Below are 15305 nucleotides of genomic sequence, written 5' to 3' on the forward strand. Positions count from 1 at the left end.
TTTTTGAGGATGTAACTAGTAGAGTGGATAGGGGAGAACCAGTGGATGTGGTATATTTGGATTTTCAAAAGGCTTTTGACAAGGTCCCACACAGGAGATTAGTGTGCAAACTTAAAGCACACGGTATTGGGGGTAAGGTATTGATGTGGATAGAGAATTGGTTAGCAGACAGGAAGCAAAGAGTGGGAATAAACGGGACCTTTTCAGAATGGCAGGCAGTGACTAGTGGGGTACCACAAGGCTCAGTGCTGGGACCCCAGTTGTTTACAATATATATTAATGACTTGGATGAGGGAATTAAATGCAGCATCTCCAAGTTTGCGGATGACACGAAGCTGGGCGGCAGTGTTAGCTGTGAGGAGGATGCTAAGAGGATGCAGGGTGACTTGGATAGGTTAGGTGAGTGGGCAAATTCATGGCAGATGCAATTTAATGTGGATAAATGTGAAGTTATCCACTTTGGTGGGAAAAATAGGAAAACAGATTGTTATCTGAATGGTGGCCGATTAGGAAAAGGGGAGGTGAAACGAGACCCGGGTGTCATTATACACCAGTCATTGAAAGTGGGCATGCAGGTACAGCAGGCGGTGAAAAAGGCGAATGGTATGCTGGCATTTATAACGAGAGGATTTGAGTACAGGAGCAGGGAGGTACTACTGCAATTGTACAAGGCCTTGGTGAGACCACACCTGGAGTATTGTGTGCAGTTTTGGTCCCCTAATCTGAGGAAAGACATCCTTGCCATAGAGATGGTACAAAGAAGGTTCACCAGATTGATTCCTGGGATGGCAGGACTTTCATATGAAGAAAGACTGGATGAACTGGGCTTGTACTCGTTGGAATTTAGAAGATTGAGGGGGGATCTGATTGAAACGTATAAAATCCTAAAGGGATTGGACAGGCTAGATGCAAGAAGATTGTTCCCGATGTTGGGGAAGTCCAGAATGAGGGGTCACAGTTTGAGGATAGAGGGGAAGCCTTTTAGGACCGAGATTAGGAAAAACTTCTTCACACAGAGAGTGGTGAATCTGTGGAATTCTCTGCCACAGGAAACAGTTGAGGCCAGTTCATTGGCTATATTTAAGAGGGAGTTAGATATGGCCCTTGTGGCTACGGGGATCAGGGGGTATGGAGGGAAGGCTGGGGCGGGGTTCTGAGTTGGATGATCAGCCATGATCATAATAAATGGCGGTGCAGGTTTGAAGGGCCGAATGGCCTACTCCTGCACCTATTTTCTATGTTTCTATGTTTCTAAAAGGCAGCATCCATCATTAAGAACCCCCATCACCCAGGACATGCCCCCTTCTCATTTCTGCCATCGGGGAGGAGATACAGCAGCCTGAAAACACATACACAATGATTCAGGAACAGCTTCTTGCCCTCTGCCATCAGATTTCTGAATGGACATTGAACCCATGCACTACTTTTGTTTTTGCATTACTTATTTAATTTAACTAGTTAACATACGTACTTACTGTAATTCACATTTTTTTCTGTTATTATGTATTGCAATGTATTGCTGTGGCAAAGACAACAAATTTCATGACATATGCCAGTGATAGTAAACCTGATTCTGATATGGGGACTTGGTGGGAAATTAACATGAGGGAGATGGCCTCTGATTGTCAAACTGGCTTATAGGGTTAAATGGCCGCCTCCTGCTTCTGTTTATTCCAAGAAGGTGGAAAGAAAAGCTGGAGAATTTTTCTTCCTCCTAGCTGGCAGCTGTGACGAATTTCCAGTTGCATCTACAGAACAGGAACGTGGCACGGTCAGATTAATTTACACTCCACTTTCCACCTCTTGTCTACACATAACTGAGCAGCAACCCTGTGAGTCTGCTCTGTCAGCTGGGGAACTGATCAGGCTGCCAGTACCTGATGAGACTTCTTCCTCTGTCTCCTTTACTGTCTTTCAGCAAAGCTCCTCCACTCCAGGGAGTTGTTGCATCGCTCGAAGCATTGGTTTTTGTTTTAGCTTCTGTCGGCTTTCATCAGATCAAAGCACTCAGTAACTTTCATATTCGTTCATGATGTGATGGGCCCTGGCAGCTGGAACATCTGGCAGTTTATTTCTAGTCACATGGTGGTCTGTACACATTCCTATGCAGGTATCGTCTGAATAAACAGTAAAGAGAGAACTGCATTTAGGTAGCATCTTTCACATTCTTGCACTGAGACAAAGCATTTTACAGACAATACAGACTTTTTAGTTGCACTCACTGATACGATTTGGGAAATAGAACATGTACACTACAGACCACCATGGACACCAATGCTTTTTGTTAGTTTGAAAGATAAACTTTTTTTTCATTAAAAGTATGTGTGGGAAATACATCAGTTACGTTCAATCTGCCATCAAGTTATAGACAGGGTCCAGATCTGGGTTGAGAAGTGGAGTTCAGTCCAGAGAAGTGTGAAGTAATTCACTTTTGAAGGTTGATCTTGAAGGCAGAATAAAGGGTTAATGGCAGGATTCTTAGAAGTGTGGAGGAACAGAGGAATCTTAGGGTCCATGCCAATATCGTATATACCCCAAAGTTGCTGCAAAAGTTGATAGGGTGGTTAAAAGCTGTAAAGTGTGCTGGCTTCAGTTAATCTGGGGATTGAGTTGAAGAGCTGTGAGGTACTGTTGCAGCTCTATAAAACTCTAGACAGATACAACTTGAAGTATTGTGTTCAGTTCTAGTCTCCTCATTTTTGGAAGAACGTGGAAGCTTTAGCGAGTGTGCAGAGGAGATTTAGCAGGATGTTGTCTGGATTAGAGTATGTCTTATGAGGAAAGGATGAGCAAACTAGGGCTTTTCTTTTTGGAATGGAGGAGGATGAGATGTCACTTGATAGAGGTGTACAAGATTATAAGATACGTAGACGGAGTGGACTGCCAGCACCATTTTCCCAAAGCAGCTATGGCTAAATTTTTACAGAGAGTGGGAATTTTATGGAGAGTGATGGTAGAGGCTGACACATTAAGGACATTTAAGAGACTTTTATATCGGCACATTGATGAAAGTAAATGGAGGGTAATGGGGTTTTGTAGGATGGAAAAGGTGGATTGATGAAGTGGATTAAAAGTCGATGGGCTGAAGGGGCCACTGTGTTGTACTGTTTTATGTTCTAAACTAATTCATTCTGTTCAACACTGTACATGTCTCATGTCACCTCTCATGTCTTGTCCTTACACCACAAGATGTTTGAGAGACTTAGACAGAAACGTGCCCCTCAGTGTGCAGGACCCTAGACTGTGGTTCTTCCCCACAGAGCCTTTGCATTGGCAGAAACAAGCTTTAGTGCATCCCTCGTACAAAGCCTTACAGCCTGGAATGTGCCTGCTGGCAGCATCTATTGTAGGCGTTTTGTTGGAATCGGCACCAAGCTGGCTGAAGCAGAGCTCAGATGCCTTCTTCACAAAACACTGTGTGTGTGGCACTACTTGAGAAGGCAGCTGAAGTCCTGAGTTTGATTTTCAAACTGATGTTTCTGACTAAATAGCACTCCCTCAGCTCCACCTGGGTCTCTCAGTCAAGTCTTCCAACAAGGATTCATGACTGAGGTTTGATCACATGTCTGCAGAGTGATGGCTTTCACATGAAATACCTCCTCACACCACAATAGAACATAGAACATAGAAAACCTACAGCACAATACAGACCATTCGACCCACAATGCTCTGCCGAACATGTACTTGCCTTAGAAATTACTTAGGGTTACCCATAGCCCTCTATTTTTCCTAGATAATCTGCAAGAACTGTGAAAGACCATTTTAATTCTACTTCTCATTCCCATTCTGATGTATCTATCCACAGCCTCCTCCTCTGCTGAGTTGAGGCTTGTCACAGATTAGAGGAACAACTCCTCCTATTCTGACAGTTGTCTCCAAACTGATGGCATGAACATTGATTTCTCTGATTTCCAGTAACCTTTCCCCCGTTTTTTCCTGATCCCCACTGCCCATCACCCCTTCTCTTTCCCCTCTCCCAACCTCTCCAACTGCCCATCACCCACACCTCCCACCTGTTCCTCTCCCCACCTCCGTCCCATTAATCCATGGTCCACCTCCCTCTCCTATCAGATTCCACCTTCAGCCTTCTGTTGCATCTACCTATTACCTCCCAGCCTCTTTCATCATTCCCACTGTCCCTTCCCTCACCTGCCTATGAGCCCCCTCATCTGAATACTGAATACCTATCACCCACCAGCTCTTGTTGCACCCCTTCCTCCCACTTTTGGTACTGGCTATCATCCTTCTTTCTTTCCAGTCCAGGTGAATGCTTTCAACCCAAAACGTTGACTGTCCATTTCTCTCCATAGCAAAAAAACAAAAGACTGGTAGGTGATTGGTGGAATTAGATCAGGGAAAGATGTTATTTCAGCTCCGCTCACCATTCCCACACTTTGTGGAATACATTTACGTGGAGCGCCACCACAAAAAAGCAACATCTATCATCTAAGACCCCTACCACCCAGGCCATACCCTCTTCTCACTACTACCATTGGGCAAGGGGCACAGAATCCTGAGGTCCCACACCCCCAGGTTCAGGAACGGTTACTATCCTACAGACGACAGGCTCCTGAACTGGCGTGGGTAACTTCATTCACCACAACTCTGAACTGATTCTACGATCCACAGACTTACTTTCAATGACTCTTTACAACTTATGTTCTCAGTATTATTTTTATTTGTATAATTTGTATTCTTTTACCAGTCTTTGAATATTTATAAACACAAGAAATTCTGCAGATGCTGGAAATCTAAAGCAGCACACACAAATTGCTGGAGGATCTCAGCAGGTCAGGCAGCACCCAGCAAAATGAATAAGCAGTCAACAAATCAGGCAACTGTTGATTCATTTCCATAGACACAGAGTTCCTCCAGCAATTTATGTGTGTTGCTTTGAATGTTTATGTATAGTTTTTCATAAAATTCTATTGTATTTCTTTTTTCCTGTAATTGCCTGTACAAAAATGAATCTCAGAGTAGTGCATGCTAACAGATACTCACTTTGATAGTAAAGTTATTTGAACTTTAAATATTGATTGAACTCCCCCCCCCCCAGCAGAGTCATAAGGGCCATGCACTGTGTCAGTTCCATTTCCTAAACCCCTTGCCTTCCATTCAAGAAAACAATAAGGTTCTTAACCTCAGCTTCAGTCCACAGTCTCCCCCATTTCTTGTCCGTCCAATTATTTCTACCATTAAACAGGGGCACATTGGCCATTCCTATTGAGAAGATACTGAAAGGCAATTCATTATTATCTCAGCTTTGTTTGATAGATCTAGCAATGGCTTCAGTGACACAACACCACGAATCACCTGCAGGAGGGACCCAGTGGGCTGAGGGGCTTCTGCCACCCACATGCTGTTCAACCCATTGAGTTCCACCAGCAGATTGCTGCAGTTCTAGGTTCCAGAATCTGTCTTCCCTTGTGTTTTGTAACTCCCCACCTTTGCCTTCAAATATCACCCCCTTCCTCTGCAACGCTCTCCATTACCACTGACTCCCCTCTCTGTTCCATTGCAACACCTCTAGGCAAACAGGGAGGTGCACCATCTGCCTGTTTGCACCCTCTTTCCCACCACCACGCACTGTAAATCTCTTTCTGGGGGTGCTTATTTCTATTTAAAAATGAATATGCTTCTTACAGTGTAGACTTCTCAGTACTTATTATGGACAGTTGTTGTGCTTGGGTTAATGCAGTGATCTGGAGGACTGGATAAAATAAATTAAAATCCCACCAGTGCAGCTGGTAAATTTAAACTCATTTGTTTAAATTAGAGTCTGTGATCAAATGCACTGAGCAGTAGCTTAAAAGTGCTAACTGTTTCTCTCTCCTGACCTGCTAAATGTTACTGCATTCTCTGCTCTTGTCCAAATGGTGTATAAAGAGGAGTCCTGGGTCTGTGTCCTCAACAATGACATCTGTGGAGGGGCCCCTGCTGCCCTCTCCACAGATGTCGGAGGAGCGAGTGACAGAGTAGAGTGAGACAGAGAAGGAGGGCTTTGGCTCAACAGGGCTTCAGCGATAGTGGGTCAAGGAGAGGTAAGCTACTTGTGAGAAATAGGTGGTCTGTACTGGGAGTCAGACATGGGATTTCCGGGAGAATCCCAGCTTCCCAGACGGCTACATCTGCGCTAGATGCGTTGAGCTGCAGCTCCTTAGGGACCGCGTTAGGGAACTGGAGATGCAGCTCGATGACCTTCATCTGGTCAGGGAGAGTGAGGAGGTGATAGAGAGGAGCTATAGGCAGGTAGTCACACCGGGACCTCGGGAGACAGATAAGTGGGTCACAGTCAGGAGAGGGAAGGGCAAGAGGCAGATACTAGAGAGTACCCCTGTGGCTGTCCCCCTTAACAATAAGTACTCCTGTTTGAGAACTGGTGGGGGGGACAACCTAACTGGAGGAAGCAACAGTGGCTGCGTCTCCGGCACAGAGTCTGGCCTTGTAGATCAGGAGGGTAGAGAAAGGAAGAGGATGGCAGCTGTGATAGGGGACTCTACAGTTAGGGGGTCAGGCAGGCGATTCTGTGGATGCAGGAAAGAAATGTGGATGATAGTTTGCCTCCCAGGTGCCAGGGTCCGGGATGTTTCTGATCACGTCCACGATATCCTGAAGTGGGAAGGTGAACAACCAGAGATCGTGGTACATATTGGTACCATCAACATAGGTAGGAAAAGGGAGGAGATCCTGAAAACAGTCTACAGGCAGTTAGGAAGGAAGTTGAGAAGCAGACCTCAAAGGTAGTAATCTCAGGATTATTGCCTGTGCCACACGACTGTGAGTATAGGAATAGAGTGAGGCGGAGGATAAATGCATGGCTGAGGGATTGGAGTAGGGGCAGGGATTCAGATTTCTAGATAATTGGGACCTCTTTTAGGGCAGGCGTGAGCTGTACAAAAAGGACGGGTTGTACATGAATCTGAGGGGGACCAATACGTATCCTGGCAGGGAGGTTTGCTAAGGCAATTGGGGAGAGCTTAAACTAGAATTGCTGGGGGGGTGGGAACTGAACTGAAGAGACGGAGGAAGGGGTGGTTGGCTCACAAACAGAGAAAGCATAGGCAGTGTGAGAGGGAGAATAGGCAGGTGAAAGAGAAGGAATATGCTCTGACTGATGGTTTGAGAGGTGTCTATTTTAATGCAAGAAGCAACATACTTGGAGCTATGATGTTATGGCCATTTCACAGACTTGGATGGCTCAAGGGCAGGAATGGTTACTTAGAGTGCCAGGATTTAGATGTTTCAGAAAGGACAGGGAGGGAGGGAGCCAAAAGAGGTGGGGGTTGGCACTGTTGATCAGAGATAGTGTCACGGTTGCAGAAAAAGAGGAAGTCATGGAGGGATTGTCTACTGAGTCTCTGTGGGTGAAGTTAGGAACAGGAATAGGTCAATAACTCTACTGGGTGTTTTCTATAAACCGCCCAATAGTAACAGGGACATCAAGGAGCAGATAGGGAGACAGATTCTGGAAAGGTGTAATAATAACAGGGTTGTCATGGTGGCAGATTTTAATTTCCCAAATATCGATTGGCATCTTCCTAGAGCAAGGGGTTTAGATGGGGTGGAGTTTGTTAGGTGTGTTCAGGAAAGTTTCCTGACACAATATGTAGATAAGCCTATAGGAGGAGAGGCTGTACTTGATCTGGTATTGGGAAATGAATCTGGTTAAGTGTCAGATCTTTCAGTGCAAGAGCATTTTGGAAATAGTGATCATAATTCTATCTCCTTTGCCATAGCATTGGAGAGGGAAAGGAACAGACAAGTTAAGAAAGCATTTAATTCGAGTAAGGGGAAATATGAAGCTATCAGGCAGGAACTTAGAAGTATAAATTGGGAACAGATGTTCTCAGGGAAATATTTGGCAGAAATGTGGCAAATGTTCAGGAGATATTTGCGGGATGTTCTGCATAGATACGTTCCAATGAAACGGGAAGGATGAGAGGGTACAGGAACCATGGTGTACAAAGGCTGTTGAAAACTGAGTCAAGAAAAAAAGAAAAGCTTATGAAAGGTTCAAAAAACTAGGTAATAATAGAGATCTAGGAAATTATAAGTCTAGCAGGAAGGTTCTTATGAATGAAATTAGGTGAGCCAGAAGGAGCCATAAGAAGGCCTTGGCGAGCAGGGTTAATGAAAACCCCAAAGCATTCTACAAGTATGTGAAGAGCAAGAGGATAAGACGTGAGAGAATAGGACCAATCAAGTGTGACAGTAGAAAAGTGTGTATGGAACCGAAGGAAATAGCAAGGATACTTAATGATTCAGTATTCACTACGGAAAAGGATCTTGGCAATTGTAGGGATGACTTACAACGGACTGAAGAGCTTGAGCACATAGACATTAAGAAAGAGGATGTGATGGAGCTTTTGGAAAGCATCAAGTTGAATAAGTCACCGTGATCAGATGAGATGTACCCCAGGCTACTGTGGTAGGCAAGGGAAGAGATTGCTGATCCTCTAGCAATGATTTTTGCATCATCAATGGGGACAGGAGAGGTTGCAGAGGATTGGAGAGTTGCAGATGTTGTTCCCTTATTCAAGAAAGGGAGTAGAGATAGCCCAGGAAATTATAGACCAGTGAGTCTTACTTCAGTGGTTGGTAAGTTCATGGAAAAGATCCTGAGAGTCAGGATTTATGAACATTTGGAGAGGCATAATATGATTAGGAATAGTCAGCATAGATTTGTCAAAGGCAGGTCATGCCTTACAAGCCTGCTTGAATTTTTTGAGGATGTGACTAACCACATTGATGAAGGTACAGCAGCAGATGTAGTGTATATGGATTTCAGCAAGGCATTTGATAAGGTACCCCATGCAAGGCTTATTGAGACAGTAAGGAGGCACGGGATCCGAGGGGACTCTGCTTTGTGGATCCAGAACTGGCTTGCCCACAGAAGCTAAAGAGTGGTTGTAGACGGGTCATATTCTACAAGGAGGTCGGTGACCAGTGGTGTGCCTCAGGGATCTGTTCTGGGACCCCCTTCTCTTCGTGATGTTTATAAATGACCTGGATGAGGAAGTGGAGGGATGGGTTACTGAATTTGCTGATAACACGAATGTTGGTGTATTGTGGATAGTATGGAGGGTTGTCAGAGGTTTCAGCGGGACATTGATAGGATGCAAAACTAGGCTGAGAAGTGACAGATGGAGTTCAACCCAGATAAATGAGAGGTGGTTCATTTTAGTAGGTCAAATATGATGGCAGAATATAGTAATAATGGTAAAACTCTTGGCAGTGTGGAGGATCAAAGGGATCTTGGGGTACGAGTCCATAGGACACTCAAAGCAGCTGCGCAGGTTGATGCTGTGGTTAAGCAGGCATATGGTGCATTGGCCTTCATCAATCATGGGATTGAGTTTAAGAGCTGAGAGATAATGTTTCAGCTTTTTAGGAGTGCTGTACTCAGTTCTGGTCACCTCACTACAGGAAGGATGTGGAAGCCATAGGGAAAGGGTGCAGAGGAGATTTACAAGGATGTTGCCTGGATTGGGGAGCATGCCTTACGAGAATAGGTTGAGTGAACTTGGCCTTTTCTCCTTGGGGTGATGGAGGATGAGGGGTAACCTGATAGAAGTGTATAACATGATGAGAGGTATTGATTGTGTGGATAGTCAGAGGCTTTTTTCCAGGGCTGAAATGGCTAACACGAGAGGGCACAGTTTTAATGTGCTTGGAAGTAGGTACAGATGATATGTCAGGTGCAAGTTATTTACGCAGAGAGTGGTGAGTGTGTGGAATGGGCTACCTGTGATGGTGGTGAGGGCGGACTCGATAGGGTCTTTTATGAGACTCCTGGATAGGTACATGGAGCTTAGAAAAACAAGGGGCTATGGGTAATCATAGGTAATTTCTAAAATAAGTACATGTTCGGCACAGCTTTGTGGGCTGAAGGGCCTGTATTGTAGGTTTTTCTGTGTTTCTATGCCGCCTGACATGCTGAGTTTTTCGAGTATTTGCTTGACATGCAAATCTGCTGGGGCGTCAATAGTGTCCAATGCTCCTGATGTGGTCTCCTCTACATTGGTAAGACTCTTTATAAACTGTGACACCTCTGCTTCATTCATCAAAAGCAGCTCTTCCCGGTGGCCAAACATTTTAAATCCGATTCCCATTTGCATTCCATCATGTTGATCCACACCCTCCTCTTTTGCCTGGATGAGGCTACCCTCAGGCATGAATATCGATTTCCCCTTCTGGTAAAAAAAATCCTCCCCTTCTCCTCTTTCTCTATTCCCCAGTCTGGCCTTTTACCTCTTCTCACCTGCTTATCGCTTCCCTCTGGATCCCTCCTCCTTCCCTAGTTCTGATGGTCCACTCTCCTCTCCTATCAGATTCCTTCCTCTTCAGCCCTTTACCTTTCCCATCCACCTGTCTTCACCTGTCACCTTCCAGCTAGCCTCCTTCTACTCATCCCTCCTCTTTGTTCTGGCGTCTTCCCCCTTCCTTTCCAGTCCTGAAGAATGGTCTCGGCCCAAAACATTGATTGTTTGTTCATTTCCAGAAATGCTGATTTCCTCCAGCATTTTCTGTGTGTTGCTTTGGATTTCCAGCATCTGCAGAATCGCTCATGGTTATGATTTTCAGACTTTATTTCAGATTTCCAGCATATGCAGTTTTTTCCCATTTCTGTTCGAGCTCCTTTATGAAATTGGAACAAGTGCTGCAACAAAAGCTGGGCAGTTGCCTTGGGAAGAACAAATGGATCTACAAGTGTCTAATTGTCAGCCCCAGAAGGGATCTTTGCCAATTGCGACCAAATGGAATGACTCGTCTGACTGTGGATACAAAAGGCTCTCCCCGAGACCAAATGACACCAGGATGTAGCTTTAGGACAACATTACCAGAGAAGTAAGTGGTCAGTTAAAACTGAGGAGTGCAGAAGCACATGCCAAATGCTGGGAGATCTCAGTAAGTCAGGCAGCATCTATGAAGGGGAAATGAACAGATTACATTTCAGATCGAGATCCTCATTCAGGACCTTTCATCATAAGTCATGATGAAAGGTCTTGGTCCAAAGCATACATTGTTTATTCCCTTCCTGACTTGCTGAATTCCTCCAGCATTTTGTGTGTGTTTCTCAAGATCAGAATCAGAATCAGGTTTATTATCACTGGCATGTGTCGTGAAATGTGTTAACTTAGCAGCAGCAGTTCAATGCAATACATAATATAGCGGAGAAAAAATAGTAAAAATAAATGAATAAATAAATCAATTACAGTATACATATATCAAATAGATTAAAAATCGTGCAAAAACAGAAATAATAGATATTAAAAAAAAGTGAGGTGGTGTTCATGGGTTCAGTGTCTATTTAGGAATCAGATGACAGAGGGAAAGAAGCTGTTCCTGAATTGCTGAGTGTGTGCCTTCAGGCTTCTGTACCTCCTACCTGATGGTAACAGTGAGAAAAGAGCATGCCCTGGGTGCTGGAGGTCCTTAATAATGGACGCTGCCTTACTGAGACACTGCTCCTTGAATTTCCACACCTGAAGCATTTCTTATGAGTATGAGGTGTGTAGAGGTTTCTTCTCATAGAGGACGGTGAATCTCTGGAAGCTTGTGGAGAAGGATCATGATGATATTTGAAGAACAATTGAATAATGTGCAGAGGGCAGAGCTAAGATGTCGCCAGAGGGTGAAGGTGGGGGAAAGTTTGCTGCTGATTCTCGAGTTGGAGAGCTCAGAATAAAAGTGACATGGGAGACTGTTTTGTTGCTCTCCCCTCTCGCTGTGGAAAAGAGGTGACACCTGTCTGTCCCCTCTTAGGAAGAGAGCGAGAGAGAGCCTGTGACATGTTAAATATTTGGGTAAGCAATTAGTTCTTGTTGGACTGTAGATCATGGCCTCTCTTTGTGGGCTTTGCTATTGCTTGCTTGGTGGGTGGTGGGTGCTGAAATAAATGGAGGAAGAGGAGTGGGGAGGGGGAGGGTTAATGCTTTGCTGCTGCTTGTGCGTGGAAGGGGGAGAAGGGGCTTTGGGTTTCTAATATTTTACTGTCATTCATTCTTTGGGGTGCTCTTTGTTTCATCGATGTGTGCGGAGAGTAAGAATTTCAGGTTTATACTCTATACATTCTCTGATATTAAGTGGAACCACCGAACCATTGAAATAGATACATTTTTGAAAATTCAAAGATTTCTAGTGCTCTGGGGAATTGACATTGAAGAGGAGCTGAGGCCTTAGGCAGATCAGCCACAATCATATTGAGTAGCTGAGTGGTCTACTCCAGATCCTGTTGTATTTTTCTTTCGTTCTTGTGGCTTCCTAAGGGCTTAAAAGATGCTATAGAAATGTAGGCACACAGTAGCTATAGTTAATTCAGAGTTGGGGAAGATCTGATGTGTCACCAAAGAGGCTTGCAAATTTCTGCAGAGGTATCATTTCCGATTGCTCGTATCACAGCCTAGTATGGAGCCTCCAAAGCACCAATATTTCAGAGTTGTGTGAAGAGCCAATGAAATGGTATCTGCTGTAGACCTGTTTCTCCAGTAGGCAAATTGGAGCAGATTCAAGTCGCCACTCAGACAGGAACTGATGTGCTTCAACACCAGCTTCTCAAAGCACTTCATCACTGTGGATCTAAGTGCCAGTGGGTGACAGTAATTTAGACAGATTACCATGCTGTTCGTGGACACTGGTATGATTGAAACCTGCTTGAAGCAGGTGGGTACCATACACACACTGCCGGAACAAGAGGTTGAAGAGATCCGTGAATACATCAGCCAGTTGGTCAGCACAGGTCTCCAGTACTCGGCCAGGTACCCTGTCCAGACTGGGTGTTTCCTTGGATTCACTCTCTTGGAGGCAGCCCACACGTCATCTTCAGGCACTGAGACCAAAGGATCATTGGGACACATGGGGGTGTGCGACGGTTCCTTCCTGTTCTGGTGGTCAAAGACAACATTGAGGTCATTTAAACCTATTGAATATTGAAAAGCCTAGATAGAGTGGATGTGGATAAGATGTTTCCTTTAGTGGGTGAGTCTAGGACCAGAGGGCACAGACTCAAACTAGAGGGACATCCATTTAGAACAGAGATGAGAAGGAATTTCATTAGCCAAAGGGTGGTGAATCTGCGGAATTTGTTGCCACAGGCAGCTGTGGACACCAGGTCACTTGATCCTGTTTACATTTACTTTTCTATAGATTTGCTAAGTATGTCTGCAGGAAAAGGAATCTCAGGGTTGTATGTGGTGATATGTGTATACTCTGGTAATAAATTTTACTTTGAAACTTTGAGGTGCTCCCCCTCATTCTTCTAAATCCCAGCAAGTACAGGCCCAGAGCCTTCAGTGGCTGCTCAAATGAATTCCTTTCATTCCCGGAATCATTCTTATGAAGCTCCTCTGAACCCTCTCCAATGTCAGCATAAATAAGGGGCCCGAAACTTCTCACAATACTCCAATACACCACTGCCTTATACAGCCTCAGCATTACATCTTTGCTTTTATATTCTAGTCCTCTCAAAATGAATGCTAACATTGTATTCACCTTCTTCACCACTGATTCAACCTGCAAATTAATCTTTAAGGAATTCTGCACTAGGATTCCCAAATTCCTTTGCGCCTCAGATCTTTGAATTTGCTCCCTGTTTAGAAAATAGTCTATGGTTTTAATTCTTCTACCAAAGTGTAAGATCATACACATCTGAAACTGTCTCCAGCTGCCATTTCTTTGCTCATTCTCCTAATCTGTCCAAGTCCTTTCTGTTTCCTCAACACTACCTGCCACTCCACCTGTCTTCGTATTGTTAGCAAACTTGGCCACAAAGCCATCAATTTCGTCATCCAAACTGTTCACATAGGAAGGACTGAGGCTAAAAGTTCGATAGGAAGTAAGTTTTAAGGAACGCCTTAAAGTGAGAAACTCAGGACCTATGGTTTTGATCACAGTAAGTATGGAGCAATTTAACTCGGGTGAGCTGGAATGGGAGAAATGTAGACATTACAGAGGAAAGATTTTATCATCCTAGCTTATTTGATAGTCAGTGGTGGTCAGTGAGGTCAGAGATGAGGGGTGAGTAGATGTTTCAAAGTGGGACTTGAGTAGGCGGGTCTGATATTTGTTGATAAAGAGTACTGTATATTGTGGGAAGCTCATTTTGGGGTCATAGGTTGTGGGCAAGTAGGCCCAGTTACAAGTTGAGTTCATTGTCATGTGCAAAGTACAGTAACAATGATAAACTCGCCTGCAGCAATATCACAGGCATATAAATTGAGACAGCGCACAGACTATAAATTATACATAAAATATACATAAATTATACAAGACAGTGAAGAGAGGGTAAAGATGATGCCAAGCAGATATGAAAAACAAAATGAGAGAGAAAATTCCATGCAATACAAGAAAGAGAGATGGAGTCAGAAGCTGGAGGATGGTCCCTGTGTGATGAATACCAAGACTGGAATCTTCCAAATGCTTAGCTCAATCAGTATTGGAGTCCCGCAATCTGGAGATTGTGCTGTGCCCTGCCTCTGCCCCATGTGTATAGAACTGTTGCTTATCCTTGATCCTGAGTGGAGTGAGGCTCATTTTAAGGCCACATTCCTTTGTAATTGATTCTCCTATTAGAAGAAATGGAGTCTTTCTCATCTGTCTTGTCAAGTCCACTCATAGTTTCGAGTGCTGGACTCTGGAGCATTTGACGAACTGGTGGACAGCTCAGATGGAACTATGGCGAGTTGGCTCTGCTGCTTACTCGCAGTTGCACCAGGCCAGTCCTGTTCAAGCTGCTGAGCTGATGCCTCCTTTGAAACCAGCAAGTCACCTCAGTGGCTACCAGCATGTTAAATATTGACTGGCTGTTGCATTATTAATAAACATCTGTTGTCTTTCAGTCTGAATGCATAATAAATGCACAGTGATGATGATATAAAGGCTGAAAGACCAGAGATTCTTTAGATATAAATAACAGAAGCCAGGCTCTGGGTCTCTGTACAGTTGCAGAACCATCATTTTGTGCCTTAAATCAAACTGAAAGAAGAATTGATTTAAAAAATGGTCAGCTCATGGTAGCAATTTGCCGAACACTTATAAAGTTTCTCTATAAAATCTGTGCAAGTATCAACTTAATTGAATGGAATAGCTGTAAAGATTACAGAGGCTTTAAATGTAATTAAGTTCAATTTGTTTTCCTGTGGATTGGCTCCAATGAAGTTGGTAAAGAATGCATATGGCATACTTGGCTTTACTGTAAGTCAGGCAGTTATGTTGTAGCTTTATAAAACTCTGATTAGACTGCATCTGGAATTCTGTTCATTTCTGGTCATTGAATTATAGGATGTGAAGGCTTTGGAGAGGGTGCA

The sequence above is a fragment of the Mobula birostris genome, chromosome 24 (assembly GCF_030028105.1).
Source record: "Mobula birostris isolate sMobBir1 chromosome 24, sMobBir1.hap1, whole genome shotgun sequence".
NCBI classification, from domain to species: Eukaryota; Metazoa; Chordata; class Chondrichthyes; order Myliobatiformes; family Myliobatidae; genus Mobula; species Mobula birostris.